The 24,776-nt window shown below is 44.1% G+C and overlaps 1 long non-coding RNA gene and 3 other non-coding genes across 4 annotated transcripts; 3 read left to right on the top strand and 1 right to left on the bottom strand.

Moving 5' to 3' along the window:
- The first annotated feature begins 6,266 nt into the window (after positions 1-6,266).
- On the top strand, positions 6,267-8,065 carry LOC132482052 (uncharacterized). Its single transcript, XR_009530862.1, has 3 exons — positions 6,267-6,855; positions 6,968-7,103; positions 7,409-8,065. It is a non-coding gene; the product is annotated as an uncharacterized LOC132482052 (long non-coding RNA).
- TRNAH-GUG (transfer RNA histidin (anticodon GUG)) lies at positions 6,526-6,597 on the top strand. The gene has a single exon. It is a non-coding gene; the product is annotated as a tRNA-His (tRNA).
- A 2,409-nt stretch (positions 8,066-10,474) lies between the features above and the next one.
- Positions 10,475-10,548, top strand: TRNAN-GUU (transfer RNA asparagine (anticodon GUU)). Its single transcript has one exon. It is a non-coding gene; the product is annotated as a tRNA-Asn (tRNA).
- A 5,817-nt stretch (positions 10,549-16,365) lies between these two features.
- Positions 16,366-16,438, bottom strand: TRNAV-AAC (transfer RNA valine (anticodon AAC)). The gene has a single exon. It is a non-coding gene; the product is annotated as a tRNA-Val (tRNA).
- Positions 16,439-24,776: the final 8,338 nt, after the last annotated feature.

Below are 24,776 nucleotides of genomic sequence, written 5' to 3' on the forward strand. Positions count from 1 at the left end.
AAGGTGATCTCCGCGTCTTACTCTTCCGCCATCTTACCCCTAATCTTTACTTTTACGATTTTCATCCGGAGACGCTAGGTCGGGGCTCCTCAATGGTTCCCTGGTGGTCTAGTGGCTAGGATTCGGCGCTTTCACCGCTGCGGCCCGGGTTCGATTCCCGGTCAGGGAAGCCTTTCTTTTCTTTTTTCTTTTTTTTTCCCTTTTTTCCCCGCCTCAGCGTCTCCACTGGCAGGAGTCTTCCTCTTCCCGCCCCGCCCAGAGCTGTGTTTCACTTCAAGGTTCAGATGCAGAAGAGCTTCTGCACTGAGTCCACAAATACCGGGGAGTTCTGGCCTCAGGGTCCTTGACATCGCGCAGGCTGGAGGAGGTGAGATGTAATGAACAGCCTGGGCTGGCCAGCTCTCGCCTCGGCTCTTTTCTCCCTGCGTGTTACAAACCCGAAGACTTATTTACAGAGTTTTCATCCCAAGGGCATCGGGGACCCGAGTTCCAAAAATTCATTAAAAACCAAAACCAAAACCCTTTGAAACGTACAAAAAATTTGCAAGAGTCATAACAGCGTATATTCTATACGTAAGTGCACAGTAAACATTTTCCCACGTTGCGTTTCTCACTCTCTCTCCGTATAGAAGAATGGCGACACCACTTGAGAGTTCCTTGCAGACGTCTCCACTCAAGAGTGCTCCTTTCGTTTGGCGTGTCTCTCAAAGCCAACTTCTGCGGGACTTGTCCTCCAAGACCAGGGGAAGCCTTTGTCCTCGCGAGGAGGCGCCCTTGCCCTTTCAGGACCCTGAAATCCGTTCTCTTCAGGCTGTAGAGAAGCTTCAGGAGGAGTTTTATTCAGCTCCCCGCGAAGTGCAGGCCAGGCACGTTCTGTGCTAGTAGGAATCCCCCCGGGCCGGCTGCCCTCCGGTCTCCTTCCGGTTGCCTTGGCGGGCAGTGGGGTCTTGGGTCAGCCCGAGCCCTGGTACCGCCTACCTCGGAGAGACGCTTCGGGGAAGTGTAGCTGCCCCTTGGCTCTTGCCTGGCTCTAGGTGCCCTGCAGGGAGCGTAAAGTTTTTTGATAGAACACAAAGGTGAAATATCCTTCCCTTTGGTGGGAGGATGAGAAGACCAGGTGGGAAATGCGTGAAACCGAGGGGGAGTATTTTCAAGAGCTTTCCAGAATTGCCTGCATGGGCGCTGTCAGGTGGTTGGCTTCCCTATGATAATAATGCTTAGTCTTGTCTTGTCCTGGCCTTGACCCAGTCCCAGGTCCAGTCTGAGTCCAAGTTCAGAGGCATCTCGTTTTACTGTACACATTCCATTGTGCCTCCCTCCAAAGTGAGGTAGTGATCCAACTTCTGTTTCCAGAATCCTAGTGGATAGCAAACATGGGTTTTTTTTTTTTCCTTGAACTTTCTGTTTTGCTGAAATGTACCTCAGGAAATGAAAAAAAGGTTTCGCTTTAGATAAATTAGTGCTCTCCATGCTAGGTATAAGAAAACAAATTCAGGTTGATAATTAGGATGAATCTTGAATACTTTTAACACTCTAGAGAATTCTAATAATTGATGTATAATTGCATAGAAAATATTTATGTCCTATCATACTTCCAGAGAGAACTGCTTGTATGCATCACAGTGGTTTAATAATTTTGGTCTAAAATCTACTTTATGTTGTCTTCCAGATTTTCTAACAATGTGGAAAATATGGGTGGCACAGTATTCTAGTTTGTATAAGTCTTGGATTTATTTTCTATTCAAAATCCCAATGAAAGTGAACTCCCTAAATTTCCTGTATTGGTTTTAGTATTCCTTAAGCAAACTTTAATTCCAATAAATATTTATGTTTACAAAATTTAAAATTATTTGTTCCACTCTACTCAATACTGTGTAATGACATATATGGGGAAAGAATCTAATAAAGAGTGGATATATGTATATATATAACTGATTCACTTTGCTGTACACCTGAAACTAACACAACATTGTAAATCAACTATACTCCAATAAAAGTTAAAAAATTATGTTCCAGTATATTAAATATACCATATAATATCTTTTAAATGAATATTAACTCTTATAATTCTAGAAATCATAGTGACTTAATTATTCCACTTACAATTTTGGGGTAAATGTTTTTAGGTATCATCTATATGTGATTCCAACTTGCATTTCTCTGTTATAATTCAGCTCAATTTGTGATTTTAAGATCTATCATTATCTTTAAGTTCTTTGACTGATACTAAAGCGGGTTAATTAATGTGTAATCTTTGCCTGGAGAATTTCTAAATAAGGTAGAAATAACAAAACACTGTTTTAATATGCTGCCTCATATTTTTATAGATTATAGAGTGGCCAAAGGTTAAAAGATTAAGATGTGTGGGAACCTTTAGGAGATGTTGATGAATGTAGCCATCATGTCACTTGAAGAAGTGTAAAACACATGGACTGTCTAAGCCAGGAAGTAAGGAAGTGTTGTTTATCTGAGGTCCTTGTTTGTTTTTTAAAAAATCCTTATTCTTGGTTACTTGCCTTCTAGATCTGAAGTCACCCATTTTCCCCTGTGCTATGCATCTCTTGTTTCACTCACTGCTGTTGCCCTTAGGCTCTGGCAGGTGGATAAGCCTGGGAAAGACATGACAGGGTTTGCTCCCGCTGTGATTCTTATTTTTGATGACTCCAGATGTGGAGTCATCCAGATATGGATGCAGTAGGGGCAGGGACCTGAGTTTGCTCCTGATGCAGCATCTCTCCTGGAGAAGGGTCTGGTACCGTAAGCACCTAATAAGTGCTTGCTGATTGAAGGCATCCTAATGCAAGGTCCTGGAAAGCTGAAGAGGAGGAGAAGAAAGTGGGTAAGATCCGCAGCTGCCTAGAGTATAAGGGACAGAGAGAGACAGATAGGCAAACACTCAAAGAGAGAGACAGGGAAATATCCTAGAACCTAGAAACATCCTAGATTTAGTATGTGAAAACCAAAGAGCTCTTGTTTGCTCATGAAATTCAACAGAGGAATCAATCAATGGAAGTTGAACCAATAACTTTAAGGATCCAGGTTTGCACAAGAGGCATTATTGGGTGCAGAATTCTGTAGGTTGCAACAATCTGTCTCAAATGGGATAATTTTTGCAGAAATAGCCACATACTGTCAAGAAATCAGATAAAGACAGTCATGGGCATGCAAATGCACCCTGGTATAGGAGGGAGACCAGTCATTAGATCGTGTGCATCCAACCAAAGCAAATATGAAATTTATAAAGAAAAGGGAAGAGGAAGGAATAAATGTCTGGGACCAGTGTCTTTTTGTTTTTTGTTTTTTGGTTTTTTCCTCTCTAACTGATAAGCTGCTTGACAGGAAGCAATCCAGAGTCATTCTGGCTGGTCATCTCTGGATTCAGTTAAGTAGGTCACCACTGAAAACAATTACAATTATTGGAAGACTTTCCAAACATCTTGAGAATATAACTGCTGAACATATGCAATATGGTATCTCTGGGTAATGCCCACATTGTCCTTCTATTGTACCTCCCACTTAGTTGAGTCAGTAGGGCACCACTCCCCTTGTTAGAGTAACAGATAGATGTACAGAAAGTTTGTTGTGATGGCAAGACTATGAAGAAAAAGGCTCTTTCCTTGAGTTGGAAAAACACACTGGAATATAAATTAGCCCACCTACTGCAGTAAAAATAAGAACATAAAGAGATGCCTTCAGCTTCTGACAAAGGTGGAGTGACAGAAATCAGATTTACCCTCCTGCCTAAATCTCACTCTCCCCCTTTTCCCCACCCCTAAAGGGAAAAAAAAGGACAAAAGACATGAAATACTGGTTTTCAAGACACTGGAAATCAGAAAGCAAAGGACAGCAACCCTTGAGAGATGAGAAACAAACAAGATGAGTCCTGCCATTGGCCCAGCTTACTGCTTCCAGAGAGTTTCCAGGCTGGGCCCCAGGAGGGGGATCTGAGGTCAATTCCTTGGACTGTGGGGATGAAGCTGAGTGTTGGTGGAGAGCAAGGCAGCTGGAGTTCACGGGACAAAGATCCAGTGATAAGAGGGAGAGGGAGAGAGATAATGCAGGGATATGAAAGGGTCTCCCTCAAGTACTCAGCAGAGTAATGAGCAGGGTATACTTATGAAGAAACTGCCTGAGGCTAAGGAAAGAAACTTTTAAAAAGATCATGGAACAATGCCTGGTGCTCACTCAGGACAGGCAATTGTACTTGCTCCCCCGAGCCAGACTGGACTACACATAATTCATGGGCTATTAGGAAGAACATCCAGGAAACTCTTGTTTCAGTGGTGGGGATAATCAGCCCTGGACTGACCTACCTAAAATATCATCAAAGCAAGATCCAAAGGGATCAAACTATTTACAAGTCACTTAACTGTATCCCAGAACAAAACTCAAGAAGTTTTATAGGAATACCAAAATAGCCAGTGCCCAAGAAGGGAAACTTTGACAATGTCTGGTATCCAATCAAAGAATGCCAGGCATGCAAAGAGGCAGGAAAATATGATGCATAAGGAGGAGACTAATCAATCAATCAAAACTGAACCACAACTGACATGATGTAAAAATCAGCAGAGAGGACTTCAAACAGTTATCATGACTGTTACATATGTCCAAAAAGTTAACTAGAAATGTGGAACATACAAAAATGGCCAAAAGTAAACTTTAGAGATGGAAACTATAACATCTAAGACAATAAATTCACCAGGTTGAACAGCAGATTAGACATTGCAGGAAAAAGAAAGATTAGGGAACACAAAGCCATGAACAACTGACAAGATCCAAAATGAAACTCACTGTCGAAAAAAATGTTTTTAATGAACATAGTGTCATTGAGTGGTAGGGCAACGTTAAAAGACCTGATACACGCGTGACTGAGGTCCCTAAAAATACATAGGGAGAAGAAACAATCTTTGAAGAAACAATATCAGAAAATTCCCGTCGTAGTAAAGATTATAAACCCACCGATCCAATGAGCCAAATGAACAAAATGAATGAGCACAAGAAACATGAAAAAACCACATCTAGTCACATCATAATTAAATTGCTCAAATCTATTGAAAAAGAATAAAATCCCCAAAGGGACCATTGGAAAATGATAGGGTACATACGGAAACAAAAATAAATGTCAGATTTCTCATCAGAAGCAGTGAAAGTGAGAAGACAGTGGAGCAACCTCTTTAAAGGACTGAAGGCAAAAAAGGCAAGGTAGAATTTTATGACTCCTCCCCACAAAGTCTTTCCAAAATGAAGGTGAATAATGACATTTACAGACATACAAATGCTGAAAGACTTCATCACCAGCAGACCCACATCACAAGAAATGTTAAAGGAGTCCTCCAGGAAGAGCAACACTGACACCAGACGGAAATCTGGATGTGCACAAAGGGATGAAGGAAAACAGAAATGGTATCAGCATGGGAAAAATATAAGATTTTTTCTTATTTAAATCTCTTTAGAAACGTGGGACAGATTTTTAAAAATAACGATGGATTGTGGGGTATATAACATATGCAAAGTAAAATGCATGACAACAATAGCAATAAAGGCAGGCAGAAGAGAAATGTGAAGAGATACAGTTGCTAGTTGCACTCTTTCAGGAAATTCTGGACTCCCAGTGACTTGCTGTCCTGGCAATCTCTTCTTCGATGCTCTTGGCTTAGGCTCTCCTCTTATGCCCCAGACACATACAGGAGGGTCCTACTGGCGGAGTCTTTTCCGGAAAGTATGCTCAGTGTAGGAAAAAAACACAATGCCTTTGAGTATTTCCTAAAAAGGAGTAACCTTTCGATTAACCGCGACATGCTAACCCATTTCTCCACAGAGACAAAGGAACATTATTTTCCCAGCTTCCTCCGGGATGAACAATCACTCCTTCCGCTCTGGGCGGAGCCTCTCGCCTTTCCCAGGACAGCGGCGCCGGCTCCAAAGCCTCGGACAACAGGAGAGGTGGAGTCCACGCAGCGCGTTCGTCCCGTGGAAAAGCCGTGCGTCGGGCGATTCCGAAGGCAGAAGGGCAGCCGAGCGTCCCTGCCGCAGATGCCAGCGCCCCGGAGACGCCCCCGGGCCTGAGCCGAGTGGGGCCCAAGGGAAGTTGAGGGCCCGATGGGCTCGTAATTGTTCTTTCTGTTCTTTGCTCCGCCTTCACCCGATCTTCTGCGCGGGGGGCGCTGCCCTCCCTCCGCTCGGCCGCGATAGGTGGGGCAGGAGCCTGAACCAGGGGGTGGGGAAGGTTGGTCCAAAGGGGCAAACGCAAGAGGCGGGAAAGAAGCCGGCGAGTTGGGGACGAGGACAACGAGACTTCCCAGAAAGCAGGTGCCGGATCTGGGGAGATGAGAATTGGTTTTTGGTTTTCTTTTGTTCTATCATCATTTATCAGAATTTAAAGGAAAAGAGGGGAAACCTGTGCTCGGGCATGAGAGAGAATACGAATACCTGCAATTTCCAAGAATAAAGCGGCGCAGTGACTGGAATCCTTTTATGTCACATGACATACATCAAGGGTAGTTGTTGTCACTTGGAATATGGAGCGCCGTGATCGTATAGTGGTTAGTACTCTGCGTTGTGGCCGCAGAAACCTCGGTTCAAATCCGAGTCACGGCATTACCCTTACACCTGGTGTCTGCTTTCCGTTTTCTTACACCCAGTAGTGGTCTACACTGGGTTCTCAGACATGTGACCGCCAATTTTTATCCAAAAAGGAAATTATTTAGGTGTATTAACAGAACGAAACGCACACATCATTAACGGACAGCTATTTGATGTGAAATCATCACGAGGATTACGACAGAAAATTTTTACAAACCAAGTATGGATGAAACACTTTGATACGTGGATGAAGCCCTTTGACACACTTTCCAGGTAATGCCTATCCATCCGCTGCTACTTGAAACTATTCTGATGTCCACCCCTCAGGTTAAGCTTGTTCTTTCTTCAAATTCACGTAAATGAATATATACTTTTTACTATCTAGGTATTATCAAGCAGAGATTCTGAAGTCGAGTTTCCCACTAGTAGGGGAATCACAGAGGTCAGCACGTCATGAAGGCAATGGAGAAGACTTTGCCCTGGAGAAAGCACCTTCAAGATCATGGTACTTCTCCTGCCAGGTAACTCTAAGTACATACCCCACAGGCCACCATCTTTCACTCAGGGTCATCATCCTCCCCTCCACCTGAACCGAACCACTCTCCGCAAAGAAATTCTAGTGAAGATCTCCCAATCCCCCCGCCCCTCCCCCCACACGCAGAACACACGCGCCCGCCCACCAGACTGACCGCCTTTTGGCAGCGGCTCCAGAATCACAGACACCCGCAGCCACTGTGCTGTCTCATCTACTGTTGCCTCTGCTGGCTTGGTCCGCCCCGCTCCCCCTCCTCTTGCCTTACAGTGGACATAACATTTATCCTAACAGGTCTTCTGAGCGAGTGTCCAAGGGAGAAGGGAAAACGTGCCCATTGCCTGGTAGAGACCACGGGGATTCAAAACAACAGCAGCTGGAGAAGTTGGGGCATTTACCTAGATCACCATCCTATTGATATTCTGGGTTGATTTTTACACCTCTCTTCTGCTTATGTCCGATAACAGCTTTCCCTTGTGGTAGTGAGATGAACTGGAAACTCAAATTACTCAGGGAAATGAATGTGAATGAGTGGATTGAAAGAGACTATTTAAAAAATATATTCCACCCTCGCTCAACTGACGAGTGCATGGAGATGGCAAAGGCCTGGGAGGCCCAGCACGTCCGCTGATGCTGGGCCAGTCATTGGATCTGAACCTGTTGCTACTCGGAACACCTCGAGCCTGGGTCTCTGTCTCTGAGAGATGCTTTGGAGGATCCATCTGCATGGCAGCGACCAACCACACCACCCCGTTTCCTTTTCCTGGGGAGGCTAAGCCGGGTCTTCCAGGATCACAAAGGTAGATATTTTAATGACCAAAAGTTATAAGAAAATATTCTTGACATTTTTACTCATCAGGGAAATAAGCATTAACACTATAAGGAGTTATCATTACACACCCTCCAGCATGGCTGTAACTTAAAAGAATTCGTGCTTCAAATGCTGACACAAGTATGGAGCAATTGCATCTGTAGTATAGCTGGTTTGAAATCATTCTAAAATACTGTTGGCACTTTCTAATAAAGTTCATCTTGTACCTACTCCATGACCCAGCAGTTGCAATACTTCTATGAATGCACAAGTATACGAAAAGATTGATATGGAATATTCATCAAAACACCAAGAATAGGGCCTCCCTGGTGGCGCAAGTGGTTGAGAGTCCGCCTGCCGATGCAGGGGATACGGGTTCGTGCCCCGGTCTGGGAGGATCCCATATGCCGCGGAGCGGCTGGGCCCGTGAGCCATGGCCGCTGAGCCTGCGCGTCCGGAGCCTGCGCGTCCGGAGCCTGTGCTCCGCAACGGGGGAGGCCACAACAGTGAGAGGCCCGCATACCGCAAAAAAAAAAAAAAAAAACAAAAAAAACACCAAGAATATTCATCAAGAACACCAATTAACACCACCCCCCACCAAAATTACTCCAATAATACCAAAATTAATAAGTGATATACATAATATGAATATGTTTAATGAACAAAATGTTGCATGAAACAAAAGTCAGTTACCAAAAATGTACATTCATTCATTTGAATTTCAAGAGCAGGCAACAGTAATCTATTGCAATAAACTTCAGAATAGTAATTAACTAATGATTTAGTGTAGGAATTGCCTAGAAAGGGGCTCAAGTGACATTTTTAGGATGATGGCAATTTTCTATAACTTGATCTGGGTGGCGATTACATTTGCCAAATTTCAACAAACTGTGCCTATGCCCTAAAGATTTGTGCTTTTTACACTATGTGAACCATAGTTCAATGATTTACTGTTCCCATAAAAATCAGTGGATGGTGGATGAAGGCAGGTTGGTGTAGACCATGACAACTAGTTTGCATTTTATTGTAAACTCATTAAAAACTCGTTCTCCTTTAGTGTAAAAAATCCCACTGACATTTGAAATATCTTTACTGGAAAAAAGGGCAATCACCATGTCATTTCGTTAGTGCAAGCTATAGACAAGTCTCCTTGAGAGGCGGTATTTCAACTTTGGGAATATGTTCTGCTCAATAGTGAGACAAGGAACCATCCTAGGTTTCACTTTGACCGGCGCCCGCGGGTTTGTGCACTGTGGGATTTACTCCTTCTCACCGCATCGTGCTCTGCGGCCAGCGGCAAACTCTGCTCTCCAACCACTCCTAAGGGGCATAGCTGGTGCTGGCGTTAAAAGCAAATGGATGGAATATTATTCAGCCATAAAAAAGGAGATATTGCCATTTGCAGCAGCATGGATGACCTAGGGATTATCATACTAAGTGAAGTAAGCCAGACAAAGACAAATATCATATGATATCACTTATATGTGGAATCCAAACAAAACAAAACAAAAATGATACAAATGAACTTATATAAAAAACAGAAGTAGACCCACAGAGGTAGAAAACAAACTTACGGTTACCAAAGGGGAAAGGTGGGGAGGGATAAATAGGAGTTTGGGATATACACAGTGCTATATATAAAATAGATAACCAACAAGGACCTACTGTATAACACAGGGACCTATACTCCATATTTTGGAATAACCTATAAGGAAAAAGAATATGAAAAAATAGATATGTATGTATAACTGAATCACTTTGCTGTACACCTGAAATGAACACAACAGTGTAAATCGACTATAGGTCAATTTTTTTAAAAAAGCAAATTATAGCTTGGATTTGAACTGAGGTTGCTGCAGCCGCTATGCAGTGTTATCCACTATACAATCACAATGCACCACAGGCCTGCAGGTGACTTTCCTGACATAAATATATTCACACTGCTTTTGCTGTTTTATTCTTGGACACCTACAGATGTTCGTGCTTTTCTCTCTTTCATGCTCTTCTCCGATTCTCCCTCCCCATTCTGCTACTTAATAAAAACAACTCTCATCTCAGAATCTGGCCCGAGCCTCCTCACAGGCTTCCTGGGAGGTCTCGCTGTCTCATCCATGCCTCTGCTTGCTTTCGCTGCTTTTCACGTTTTCTCTTTGGACCTGATCTCTTTCCCGCTGCCACCATACCGAGCACACCTACTAAACCTGCGGGGCAGATGGTCGGGTGAAGGCGGAGCAAGCCGGGAGCCGTCACAGAGCCCACCGGGCGTTCAGCTTGCCTTGGGACCCACTCGGCTCAGGCCCCGGCCGTCTCTGGGGCGCTGGCATCGGCGGGTGTGGAGCAACGCGCAGTGGGGACGGTCGGCTGCCCTTCTGCCTTCGGAATCGCCCAACGCACGGCTTCCCCATGGGACAAACACGCTGCGTGGACTCCACCTCTCCGGCTGTCCGAGGCTTGGAGCCGGCGCCGCTGTCCTGGGAAAGGCGAGAGGCTCCGCCTAGCTTGGTAGGCATGCTTGCTCTCCGTGGGCCTGAGGACAGAAGGCTGCTCGTGTCTCTGTGGCGCAATCGGTTAGCGCGTTCGGCTGTTAACCGAAAGGTTGGTGGTTCGAGCCCACCCAGGGACGCGACTCACCCTTTTAGAAGGTAAAGGATGTACCAAGGTTTCTAGTTTGCGCATCCTCTCCCATGCTCCACTACTAGGCTCCTGTCCCCTGACACAGGAGGACCTAAGTCCAGATAATCGCTGAGCCTCAGAGAGGATCTCTGGAGGAAAGCACTGGGAATCCCGGAATTCACGAAAGAGCAGACTCATCTTTATCCTGTAAACTCCTTTTATCAATGAAGTTTCTTACACTGTTTGTACTAGTCTTTATTTAACCTTTTCCATATACTTTTGCAATTCATTTGGTACTATGCTTTTCCTATTACAAATAATGCTACAGTCATCATTCTTGTACACATGGCTATAGGGTAGAATCTTGGAAGAGCAATTACTCTATCATAGCTTATACATGGTTTTGTATATAATTCCATTTTCTCGCCTTTGTTGGCTTACTAGTTATAACTCTTTCTCTTGTTATTTCATTGATTGCTTTAGGCTTTAGAGCAGACATCTGTAACTTACCACAGTCTGCCTTCAAGTGGTGTCATACCTCTTCACATTTCTTGCTTGCCTGCCTTTATGCTTTTGTTGTCATGCATTTTACTTTGCATATGTTATGAACCACAAATCCAAGGTTATTACTTTTCCTTAAACTCTCCCATGTTTTAAAAGAGATTTAATTGATAATAAAAAATCATATATTTTCCCATGCAGATACTATGTCTCTTGTCCTTTCATTCCTTTGGTTTTTTATTTAAATTTTTTTATTGAAGTGTGGTTGATTTATAATGTTGTGTAATTTCTGCTGTACAGTAAAGTGATTCAGTTTATATATATATCATATACATATATATATATATATACAAATATATATGTATATATGCTTTTTCGTATTCTTTTCCATTATGGTTTATCTCAGGATATTGAATATAGGTCCCTGTGCTATGGAGTAGGACTTCATTCCTCTGTGTACATCCAGAATTCCATCTGATGTGAGCTCTCTTCTTCTTGGAGGACTCCTTTAACATTTCTTGCACTATGGATTTGCTGGTGATGAAGTCTTTCAGCATTTGTATGTCTGTAAATGTTGTCATTCACCTTCATTTTTCAAAGAGTGATTTTGGCGGGGAGGAGGCATAGAATTCCACCTTGACTTCTTTTTTCCTTCAGTCCTTTAAAAATGTTGCTTCACTGTCTTCTCACTTCCACTGCTTTTGATGAGAAATGTGACATAATCTTTTTGTTTTCTGTATGTACTGTGTCTTTTCTCTCTGGCTGCACTGGGGAATTTTATTTTCTTTTTCAATGGATTTGAGCAGTTTAATTATAATGTGACTAGGTATGGTTTTCTTTATGTTCCTTGTGCTCAGGGTTCATTTGGCTCCCTGGACTGGCAGGTTTATAATTTTCGTTATGATTGGAATATTTTCTGTCATGTTTCTTCAAAATTGTTTCTGCAAAAAATTTCTCCTGGTATTTTCAGAGACTCCAAACACTCCTATATTAGGCCTTTTAAATTTGCTCTACGATTCAATTATGCTATGTTCAGTAAAAAAAAAAAAATTTAACTGGAGTTTCATTTTGGATATTTTCAGTTGTTCAAGGCTTTGTGTTCCCTAATCTTTTTTCCTGCAATGTCTAATCTGTTGTTGATTCACAGATGTTATAGTTTTCATCTCTAAAGTTTGCTTTTTGCCATTTTTGTATGTTCCACACTTCTAATGAACTCTTTGTACATATGTAACATAGTCATGATAACTGTTTAAACTCCCCTCTGCTGATTTTTACATCGTGTCAGTTCTCGTGCAATTTTGATTGATTATATTCTTCCTTTCGCATCATATTTTCCTGGCTCTTTGCATGCCTTGCATTTTTTTGCTTGGATGCTGGACATTGTCAAAATTTCCCTTCTGGATACTAACTATTTTGGTATTCCTATGAATTATCTTGAGTTTCATTTTGGAGTACAGTTAGGTGACTTGTAAATGGTTTGATCTCTTTGGATCTTGCTTAATGATTTTTTAGGTAGGTCAGTCTGGGGCTGATTATTCTAGGGCTGAGTGTTCTCCCCAAAGGCTCATGAATTATATGAGTAGTCTAGTCTGGCTGGTGGTGGTAAGTACAATTGCCTGTCCTGTGTGAACACCAGGCACTGTTCCATGAGCTTTTCAAAAAATTCTTTTCTTGGCCTCAGGCATTTCTTCACAAGCATGCTCTTATCAGAACTCTGCTTAGTGCTTGAGGGAGACTCTTTCATATCCTTGGATTCTCTCTCTCTGTCTCTCTCTCTCTCATCACTGGACCTTTGTTCTGTGAAGTCTAGCTGCTTTGCTCTCCACCAACACTCAGCTTCATCTCCACAATCTATCTTGGTCTCAGATAGCCCTCCTCATGCCCAACCTGGAAACTCTCTGAAAGCATTAATGTGGGCCAATGGCAGGACTCAGCTTTTTTCTCATCTCTCAGAGATTGCTGTCCTCTGTTGCCCAATTTTCTGCGTCTAGAAAACTGACATTATGTATTTGCCTTTTTTTCCCCCTTTGGGGGCAGGCAAGAAGGGGAGGGTGAAATTTCAGGCAGGAGGATAAATCTGGCTTTTGTCATTCCACCTTTGTCAGAGGCTGAAGGCATCTCCTTATGTGTTCCTAGTTTGATTTCAGTAGCAGGTGTGCCAATTTTATTCCCATTTTTCCAGCTCCATGAAAGAGCTTTTTTCTTCATATTCTTGCCATCACAACAAACCTTGTATACATCTATATGATACTCTAACAAGGGGAGTTGCACCCTCCTGATTCAACTAAGCCAGAGGTACAACAAAAGTCCAATGTGGACATTACTCAGAGATACCTTATTGCACATGTGCAGCAGCTAAACTTGCAAGATGTTTAGAAAGTCTTCCAATAATTGTAATTATTTTTGGTGGTGACCTACTTATTCAGGTGCAGAGAAGACTGACCAGAATGACTTCCAATTGCTTCATACTAAACAGTTTATGGATAGGAGGGGGAAAAAACACTGGTCTCAGACATTTATTCTTCTTCCCTTTTCTTCATGAATATATTTTTGCCATCTTGGATGCACACATCTAATGATTGGTCACCCTCTTATTCAAGGCTGTGTTAGCATGCTAATGACTGTCTCTATATGATTCCTTGACAGTGTTTGGCTGTTTCTGCAAAAATTATCCAATTTGAGACAAATCACTGTAACCAACAGGATTCTGCACTTGACAATCCATCTTGTGCAGACCTGGATGCCAAGAGTTATTGGTTGACCTTCCCTGGGTTCTTCTGTTGAATCTCATGAGCATACATGAGCTCTTAGGCTTTTACACACTAAATCTAGTTCTTGGACATACTCTCTACTCTCTTAGTGTGTGTCTTTGTCTGTCTTTCTCTGTCCCTCATACTCTAGGCCTCCACCAATCTACCTATTTTCTTCTCCTTTTCAGCTTTCCAGGACACTGCACTAGATTGCCTTCAATCACTGAGCACTTATTAGGCACTTACTAGATGCCAGGCCTTGCTATGGGGGGAGGGGGAGAGAGATGCTGTATCATGAGCCAACTCAAGTTCTCTGCCCTGTAGAGCCCACATCTGGAAGCATCGAAAAAGGCAGTGCAGCGGGAGCATAATTTGTTCCTGGCAGTTTTTCCCAGGCTTATTTGCCCACCTTGGCCTAGGGGCCCTAGAAGTGATAGAGACAAGAGAAGCATAATGAAGAACAGTAAGATGGATGACTTCAGGCCTAGAGGTAGGTAACCTAGAACCAGAAACATTGTTTTATTAAATAAACAAGCACTTTAGGAAAACAGGAGGCTTTCAGTGACAGCTCCCTACTTCCTGGAGCAGATATTCCATGCGTTCTACAATTCTTGCAGTTACATTGATGGCCACAGTCACCAACCTCCCATAAACGTTACCTGAGCCTCCTCTCAACGTGTTCACATATGGCCATTCTCTAATCTATAAAAATATGAGGCGGCATCATAGTAGAACAGTGTTTCTCATTTCTCTCTCAATTATAAATTATACAGGCAAAGACCACACATCAATTAATTTAATATCAATCAAAGAACTTAAAGATAAAAATAGACCTTAAAATCAAAAGTTGAGCTAACACATAATAGAGAAAGGCATGTTGGAATCATACAGTAAATGATATCCCAAATTGTAAGTGGAATAATTAAGTTACTCTGATTTCTAGAATTATAATAGTAAATCTCCATTTAAAATATATTATATGGTATATTTAATTTATTGGAAAACATGATTTTAAATTTCCTAAACTTAAATATTTATTGGATTTAAAATTTCTTGTTAAACAAGTAAAACCAGTATAAAAATTTCGGCAGTTCAATGTTATTAGAATTTTGAAGAGAAAGTAAATCCAGGACTTGTGAAACTAGAGTACTATGCTACCCATATGTTCCCTATTATTGTAATATTTGTAAAACAACATAAAGTAGTTTTTAGACTGAAATTATTAAACAGGTGTGATGCATACAAGGAGTCATCTCTAGAAATGTAACATTTTCTATACAATCATATGTTAATTATTAGAATTCTCCAGAGTGTTAAACGTATTCGAGATTTATCCTTACTATCAACTTGAATTTTTTTCTTGTATCTAGCACACTAGGTACATACTAATTTATCTCTATGATACAGTAAAGCTAAACTTTTTGGTTTTTCTTCGGAGTTACATTTCAGAAAGAAAGTTCAGTGAAAAGCACCTTGGATGCTATCCACTGGAATCCTCAAAGTATAGAGGCTCTATCAGAGCACCACTTAGGGGAGTGACACAGTGGAATGAATACATAACTACAAATCAGGATGCCAGCGAAAGGATACTTCCCTGACCGGGAATTGAACCCGGGTCACAGTGGTGAAAGCACCGAATCCTAACCATTAGACCACAAGGGAGCCACGCAAAACATCCAACTTAGTGTCTTCAGGTGGAAACTGTGAAAGTAAAAATTAAATTCCTGAGACGCCTAGAACAGGAAAGGAGGCGATTCCCAGCAGCCCAGGGCTGAAGGCAGCTGTGCAAGTCTCCCAGCCCTTGCCCCGCTGCTCATCACCTTTCACCTCTCCTGTTCTGGGCGATGCTTTGGGCTCTGAGGCCAGGCCACTAGGTAACTGGCTGGGTTCCATCCTGGCCTAGCTTTAGCGCTGTGTGCGGCAGAGCCAAGGTCATGCTCTCTTTCTGAACCTCGCTTTCCTTATGTGTCAGGTGCTGACTTGGTTCTCAGCGGCTGATGAGCGATTCCGTCTACTTCCTGATCTCTGACCTCACTACAGGGGCTCTCCTGATAATGGCACGTGTAAGGACTCCTTTACGTGCCCCTACCAGCTGCAGTTCTGGAGCCTGAAATACGTCTACGTGTCTTTGGGTCGAGCACCCGGTGCGGAGTTGGGTCGGTCTCTTTTGTTCTGTCACGCAAATCAACGTGTTCCGCAAGTGTGCTGAGGTGGGGTAAGCAAGTGAGCTTCACAGGGATAAACTTCTTGTTTCCAGAGACAAAATACGTGTCAGCGTGTAGAGGAGATTTAGGCGCCACATGAGAAGGTGAGGGGATTTCCGCATGTAAAGATAACCTTAACTTGGCTTTGTCCTGTGCCCTTCTTGGTCTGTCTGTGGCCTTGTCTTCAAAGTGACACAGAGCAGACAAAGGAGGGATGGTTCCTAGTGCTGAGCAGGCTTTCAGGAAATAAGGGAATTCCTCCTGTATTTCCGGGGGCTAAAAATACAGCTGCACGCGCTACCTCAATCCATCCCACTCGCCCCGTTTTTCGGTGTTTAAACGTGAACGATAAGTTTCAGAAAAGAACCCGTGTATTTCCGCCTGGTTTCGAACCAGGGACCTTTCGCGTGTTAGGCGAACGTGATAACCACTACACCACGGAAACACCTCTCTTTCCCATCTCTAATGCCACATTCAAGAACTGTATCTCTTGCCACGACTGGCCACAAATATTTTCGAAAGGAAAGGACCCTGGGAGCACAGGCGAGCCCTCAGGTAAGGAGATTGCAGCTCCCGAGAGGCCCTAGTTTAGGGTTCCTCGCCTTCCCCGAAGCGAGGTCTCTGGGGCCCCCACAGCTTCACTTCCCGATCCCGCATCCAACACTCAGCTATGCACCGAGTGCAGGGGTCGCCCCCGCGGACTCTCCAGCTCCCGGAAGGCCCAGGAGCCGGGGGTTAGGTGAGCCTGAGCCCCAGGCGACCTCGCATCCCAGCAGCGTGGACACCGCCCCTCCAAATCTGCAGACCCGCGCCTCGGTGGCCCTTTTCACGGCGCAGGCGGTCAGTGCTCTGGGCTCTCGGAAATGATCCATGCTTAGAATCCACCCGGGAACCATAGGACCCATCCTCCCCTCCCTCTCCTTCCTCCCCTCCCTCCCGTCTGCTCTGGTGCGCCTGGCCCGCGCGCTCCTTCCTCGAAAGCCCTTTCATAGCAGCCCTTCTCTGGCGTTTCCCGGCAAAGGGGCTTCCTCAGGTTCCTGCCGCTGTGGCTTATTCTAGTCGTCTAGTTGAAGTTCAGTACTTTAATCACACTTTCACGTTTAGCAGGAACCGTAGCAAGGGCTGACGTCTCAGGTCATTTGGCTGTTGCAAAAACACCGAACATCAACCCAGGCCGAGCCGCGCTTCCCGGCCTGTACTGACTTCGTTTGAAGACCAGGCCCAGCAGAAAGCCGCGGAGGACGCAGGCGCGGTCCACGCCGATCTCAAGGCTGTTCATTCCTCCCGCATCGTACTTGACATTCTTCTTGAGGAACAGTTTTGTTTTTACTTTTTACAATGTCTGAAACGTCTTTTATTTGCCTTTTACAATTTTCCAGTTCAACAGGTCATGGAGAGCGAATTTTAACCTAGGAAGACAAAGAGGTAAAGGCGGTTTTCCCAGAAAGCCGGTGTCTGGAGGGGGTTTCGTGTTCATCTCACAGCACACGGCCAGCAGGAAGACGACTTTCTTTTTGCTGAAAGACTTTAATGCAACGTTGTCTGTCTGTGTGTCTGTGTCTCCCTGTCTGGTTTCCTTTAAAAGTAAAGCTTTACAAGTTTGGGGAAGCATGTGTCACTTTCTCCAGCGGTTGCTTTTCTTCTTTCTTATTGTGGCGGTCACCGCGTTTCTTTCACGCGTGAGGTTCAGGTGCTGTGACCCCGAGGAAGGCGCGGGCAGCGTGCGCACTGACCCCCAAGCCGCGGGGCTCTGCCTTGTTCCGCGTCGACTCCAAGTGCCGTCGAGGGTGCGACCGGACTGCAGCATCCTCGCCAGCGCTGGAGGGCTGAGTCCCCAAAGAGGCGGACTTGAAAATAGCTTTAGATCAGGACATTTCATGAGATTTCTCCCCTTTTCCCTCCCCTTCAGGTTCCAGTTTTCACCTCCCACGCGCAGCCAGAGGAACGGATTCGCCGTCTTTCGGTCGCGTCCGGCGCGCTGCCGTCCCACGTGCACAGGACGAGAGGGCGGTCGTCCTTTCCCCGACAGGGGCGGAGGGACAGCGTGCCCCCGAGGGACCACAAACACACACCCGCGCCGCTGGGGCCCGCAAACCCGATCAGGCGGCCCCTGGAGCCTCCCTGCAGTCGCAAGGGAAGGCGCGGGGCTCCAGAGCCGGGGAGAGGAGCGCGCTGACGGCACCCGGCCCCCGGCCCCGGCCATGGCCTTCAGGACGGGCCCGGAAGAGGGACGCAGCCCAGGAAAAAGCTCAAGGGTCGCCCAACGCCCCCATCCGAGGTTCAGGGTGAAGGAGCCGAGCGTTACACTGATTTCCCCGCCTTTATCAGGAGAGTCGTTTGCCCAAGTCCAGAGTCACGAAAAGGAGGGACTGTGTAGGGCAAAGTCCACCTGGACCGAGAAGCAAACACGAAGTCCTAACTAACTGCATGTGGGGTCTGAGGAAAACGCTGCGTCAGAGACAACTCTTGGTCGGAGCATTAGGACCTGGAGTTGGCGTTATCATAGCGGGAGAATGGCAGGCGCCGCAGGTAGTGAGGGGAAGACCCGGAATCCAGGTCTGGGGAGAGGTCATGCTCTCTTTCTGAACCTCAGATTCCTTATGAGTCAGGTTCCAGCGGGTGATGAGCGGATCCATCTACTTCCTGATCTCTGACCTGACGCTGGAGGGTCTCCTGATAATGGCATGTTTACGGGCTCCGTTTCCTCCGCGGCCAGCTCAGTTCTCAGAGCCTGACGTTCTTCATCTTTGGGTCTTTGGCTCGACCCCCGGTGCAGAGTTGAATTCGTTCTCTTTCATTCTGTCACGCAAATCAAATTGTTCCGCACGTGTGCTGGGGTGAGGGAAAGCCAAGTGTGCTTCACAGGGATGTGCTACTACTTGGTTTTCAGAGACATAATACATATCAGCGTGTAGCGGAGGTTTAGGTGCCAGAGGAGGAGGTGAAGGGATTTCTGAATGTAAAGGTACACCGAAGTCGGTCTTGTCCTGTGCCCTCCTTGGATTAACTGGCTGTGGCTTGGTCTGCAATATGACTAAGCAGAGAAAGGAGGGCTGGTTCCTAGTGCAGATTAGGCTTTCAGGTAGTGACGAAACTCCTCCCAAGTATCTTGGGCCAAGGAAAATGCAGGTCCGCCCGTTGCCACACACCTTCTGCCCCCCTTTTTAGTTTCTTGAATGGGAATATAAATGTCAGGGAAAAGAAATATGTTCCCACCCGGCTTCGAACCGGGGACCCTTCATGTATGAGGTGAATGTGATAACTGCTACACTATGGAAACAGTCACCTACGTATGGGTTCAAACCTATGTCCATGAAAAGCTCAGGTCCTGCCACCACTATCCTAGTCACCAACCTTTTAAACTAAAGAATAAACCTGGAACCACCAGTGATCTATCAGCGGAGGAAATTGTGGCTCCCGAGAGGCCCAGCTTTAGGGTTCCTCACCCCACCCCCCGCCCCGTTTTACAGATGAGGTAGCTGAGGTAACTCAGACTCTGGAAAGTTAAGTATATTTGCCCAAGGTCACACAGCTAGAAGCCACATTGCTAGTATTCCAACCCAGGCATGTGTCTCCATTTTATTCATATAGTATTTGAGGGAGAATCCAGAGGCCTAACTAGTCCACCATCCAGTTCCCACAGCCCCACAGGCTGTCTTTGTCTAGTTCTGGGCCTGCCGTGTACATTTCTGCCCTTCTCCTTGCACAGATTTGCTCTTTATTCTATCAGCCTGGGCTTCCCCACTTCACACACTTTCCCACACAGCTTCCTCCTTACCCAAGCCTTGCAGCCGGTCTCATCTTCTCTGCCAGCTCCCCCTCCTCAAGCAGCACTTCCTCCTCCAGCACAGATTCAATGAGGTCTTTGTACTCTTCACACTCTGGGGAAAAGGAGACGCTGCCTCAGGGGAAAGCTGGACAGGCTGCTGTGGTCACTGCCTTCAAGGGAGGAGGCAGGGTCCATCCTGGGGACTGATGTAACCTTGGAAGCAGGCTCTACGCAGGGATTTCCACATCTGATTCCTCAGCCTCCCAACTACTTGGCATTTGATTCCTCCCCATGTTAGAGCTGAGGAAAGAGAAGCTCACAGGCAGGTATAATAACTTGCTCAAGATGACTCAACTGGAATGAAGCAAAGTCAGAATTCACATACCCTGAATTCTGACTCCAAAACTTTACCAAGCCTTGCAGCCTCTTAAGTAGAATATTAACCTGGGGCATGGAGTAGGAATTTCCCGTGTTTTGGGGAAGGCTCCAAGGACTGTAGGGCTGACAGTTGTCCCACATTGAGTGTTTCTGTAATTCCCCAATATTTAAAAGATTTAAAAAATTTTTTATTTATTCATTTATTTTTGGCTGTGTTAGGTCTTCATTGCTGTGCGTGGGGTTTCTCTAGTTGCAGTGAGCGGGGGCTACTCTTCATTGTGCGGGCTTCTCATCGTGGTGGCTTCTCTCACTGTGGAGTACAGGTTCTAGGTGGGCGGGCTCAGTAGTTATAGTGCCCGCTCTTAGTTCCTCCGCGCCATGTGGGATCTTCCCCGACCAGGGCTCAAACCCATGTCCTCTGCATTGGCAGGTGGATTCTTAACCACTGCGCCACCAGGGAGGTCCCTAAAAAGTTTTAAAGTTTATCTGGATACAAACTGTGTAAAAATGTGTATGAAGGGAAAAAAGTCTGAAAGACATATGCTCAAATGCTAACAGGTGCTGTGTGTTAGTCTGGAGGCAGAACTAATACACAGTGTTTGCCAAGGCCCTCTTCTAGTAGATTTTCGAGAATTATCATCCTGTGATCATCACCGCTACCTGAGGAGGTAGATACTAGTCCTAGTAGCATTACAGATGCAGAAACTGAGGCAGAGATAAGATAAATAACTTGGTTTTAAATCCAGGAAGTCTGGTGCCAGGGTACATGCTCTTAATCACTGCACTGTATTACCTTTACACAAAGATGTTGGATGATACCTTTATTCTTCTGCAGTTTCAAAAAAAGCTGCATTATGATTATAATAATTGATACTAAAATCCTAACATTCCCACACCCCAAAGCTTGTCTTTTCACTTCTTTGACAAGTAGGCTTTAATTTCTACTTTTCGGCCCATGTCAGTAAGTTGGATAGCAAATTTTATACTCCATTGGTTTATTGAAAAATACTGGTAGAAATTTGAAAGCAAACTCAATTTCAGGGTCAGTAAGAATCCTCCCCTTATATCCCTGTCCCTCTAGTGCCCTTGCTCCCCTGTTCCTCAGTCACTACAGCTCCACCCCTCCACTCTGTTATTGATGTTCTCATCTCCGGATATCTGTGGTGCACTTGGGAACAGAGAGCTTTAAACTCCTTTAAGGTAGATGGGGTCTCCTATCACTTCTTTCTCCCTGAGTGCAGCTAGAACTGTGCTTTGCAAACGGGTGCTCATAAAAGTTTGAATTAAATTCTGACATGTTTAAGCCAACAAGAATCTGACACGTATTCCTGGGAGAGAAAAGAAAGTTTAGTGCCTGAACCGAGATCTCAGCCTCTATTCCTCCATACACTCTCACTGCAAACTTTACTCCTTTGTGCCTCAGTGTTTCCATCCTCTGCAAAATGAGGGTAAACTACCCACTTCCACCTTTCTAGGAGTACAGTAAGGATGAGAGTTATTTGATTTGATTTGATGAAGAAGAGAAAAGAAAGTCTGGAGGGTGTTTAGGTGCTTGGAGGGAAGATGGACAATCATTTATCACTCTGGTGACTGTGAACCCATAAGACTTACTGTATTTCTGCAGCTAGCAGTAGCTTGGGACATGAGGAATTTCTCTGTGAGGTCTCGAACTCCTGTTTGCTTTTTTCCAGATGGAAGCACAAGTACTGGTTGGTTTCCAGGATGCTCATTTCTGTTCTCTGACCAGAGAAAGTGGTGCGAGATACTGCCATGCTGAAGCTTATGGTGGAAGAAGTAGAGCCGAAACCTGGGGAGAAGAAACCCAAACAAATAATAAATTAAAAACAAGTGATGGATTCTGGTGATGGCCGCACTGCCTGGTAAATTACTAAAATCACTGAAGCATACAATTATATTGGGTGAGTTTTATAGTATGTAAATTATACCTCAATAAGGTTTCATTAAGTGAAAAAATGTATTTAAACAGGTGTAAAGAATGCAGATGTAATTCATTACTTAGTTCACGCCAGACTTTGTCAGCAGTCCACAACTGAGAATCCTTAACCACAAAAATAAGGCACAAGATGGCAAAGCTCAGAGGTTAGGCTCTGACAAGAGTGCCCGAGGGAGGGCCCAGTGTGCAGGTAACCATGCGGCGTCGCAGTAACAGAAATGGAAGGTGGCGCTGTCATGGAACCTTGGGAGCCCCTGTCTTCTAGTTGCCTAGGCCACACTGAGACTCAAGGCCACCGGGTCTGTTCTGAAGGTCACCACTGATGGGGACAACCCCTCAGCAGCTAGTCTCTCTTGTACTGAAACCACAGACCTGTCTCTTTCTAAAATTCAAGCCTATTTTATACTGTTTATTCTTACAAGCATAGAAAACATCAAGGGATCGAGATTAACCCAAATTCTTTCATTGTCTTAAGGACTGTCATGAAGACACTTTTCTTACAGAAAAATTGAAAACTTTTAGTTATATTAAGGGGGTAAATACACAGTCAAAATTATTTTATTATTTTTAAAGGAATAAAAATGAAGTATTAGCCTAACAAGCAAGAAAAAGAACAAAAACGTGCAACTTCAAAGAAAGCAGAAAAGAGAAAATAATAAAGCAAAAAACTTTAAATGATGAATCGAATGGCTGCAAAATTTTGTGAATATACTAAAAATCACTTAACTACATACTTTAAAATGGTGAATTTTGGGTATATGTAAATTATATCTCAAAGCTCTAATAAAAAGAAGTAAGGAGTCAGTAAAGAGAAAAGCAGTAGAATGAAAAATGAAATAAACTTTAAAATCTGGTTCTTTTGAGAAAAAAATAATGAAATACAGTAAAATTGGCAACTTTCTGGAAAATTTAATCAAAGAAAAAAGGAGAGAAAAATAAACTTTAAAAAGGGAAAAGGGATAAAATAAATATGAAAAAAATTTAAATTATAAATGATACTACATGTCAACCCTTACACAAATTTTAAAATTTCAAAAAAAGAAAAATTGAAAACTTTTAGATAGTCTTGGTGTTCTTCTTTGATTCTCTAGTTTTTTCCACACCATTTTAATATTGTGGGGGAAAAATCCTGAGTATAATTCTGTGCTCCGTGTGTGCATAATTAATTTATAAGGATTACCAGCCAGATTGTGTCTTATTTACCTTCTTGCTGGAGACCAATGTTATGGTGGCTTCTTTTCACTGACTGGGGAAGCGTGTAGGCTTCTCATTAAACTTGAAATCAGGTTTGACTTCCCTGCCTCCAGTCCCACCCTCCTCTTCTCCTGTAGGTTGCTTTGTGTTTTAATCTATATATAAGATGTCATGCTTGTCACCTGTAAATGTCATCCTAGCACCACAGGGTTTCTTTCTAACTTGTCAAAGTCACTGAAATACTTTTTATATGTTTCTTTCAATACATGCAGTGGCCACCTAATTTGGGATGACTAGGAAACGAATGCTGTTCCTTATGCCCAGAGCAGTTTTCGTAGAACTCTGACTGATAGTTTGTGTTGACCCAAAGCTATTGACCTGTGGTTGTATTCTCAGCCAGAGCACAGTAAACATTAAGATCATGGGTCTATGGTTGTTGGTGGTGACCCATAGCACTCCTGTGCAGTGGGATCTAGTGACATAGAAGCTGAGGTTTTAAAGAGAGGCACAGACAGGCAGGACAGAAAGTGATCTGACCTCTGCTTACTTCCTATGTATCAATTCGTCCCTGATTTTGTGAGGCTGAGACTAGGGCAACTTCCCTGAAATATCTGTCTCTTCTCTTCAGCTGCCTAGCTTTTCCAGGCTGATGCCCTATACATAACATGTGGGACCACGGCCACCTCCGTAAGTGCCACTGAACATTCATGACAAAGTGAAGGAAGGAGGACAGACTACCCAACCCGCTTGCCACCCTGCTTCTACACTGTAGTGTTGGTGTGTGAGATGTCCCAAATTGTATATGACTTCAACCCCTTTAAATGTATTTTAGCTTATTTTATGTCTTAGTGAATAGTCTCCTGGAGAATGTTCTCAGCGCACTTGAGAGAAATACTATTCTGCTCTTGTTGGGTGGAGTGTCTATACATGTCTGTTAGGTCACATTGTTTAAATCTTGTGTCTCCTTCTGCTCTTCTGCCTGGTTGTTCTATCCACTGCTGAAAGTGTGGTACTGAAGTCTCCCATAATTATTGTTGAATTGTCTGTTTCTCCCTTTGATTCTGTCAGTTTTTGCTTCATGTATTTTGGGACTCTGTTAGGTGCACTGTGTTTAAAACTATTACATCATCCTGATGGATTAACCCTTTTATTGTTATAAAATAGCACTCTGTATCTCTGGTAACATTTTATTGTTGCAAAGTCTCCTGTCTATTTTGTCTGGTGTTAGTATAGCCACTCCAGCTTCTTTATGGCTATTATTTGCATAACTATGTTACATTACGTGGCAAGAGGTACTTTGCCGAGGTAATACAGTTGACCTTAAAATGGGGAGACTATCCAGGTGGACTGATCTAATCACAGGAACCCTTTAAAATCTGGGTCAAGAGGTCAGAACTAGAGAGTTGGAGAGAGTCCAAGCTTGTGAGGGATTCAGTGAGGCTTTGCTGGCTTTGAAGGTTGGGGGAGCCTCAGGCAAAGAAACAAATT

Source organism: Mesoplodon densirostris, chromosome 2 (assembly GCF_025265405.1).
Source record: "Mesoplodon densirostris isolate mMesDen1 chromosome 2, mMesDen1 primary haplotype, whole genome shotgun sequence".
Classification (NCBI taxonomy): Eukaryota; Metazoa; Chordata; class Mammalia; order Artiodactyla; family Ziphiidae; genus Mesoplodon; species Mesoplodon densirostris.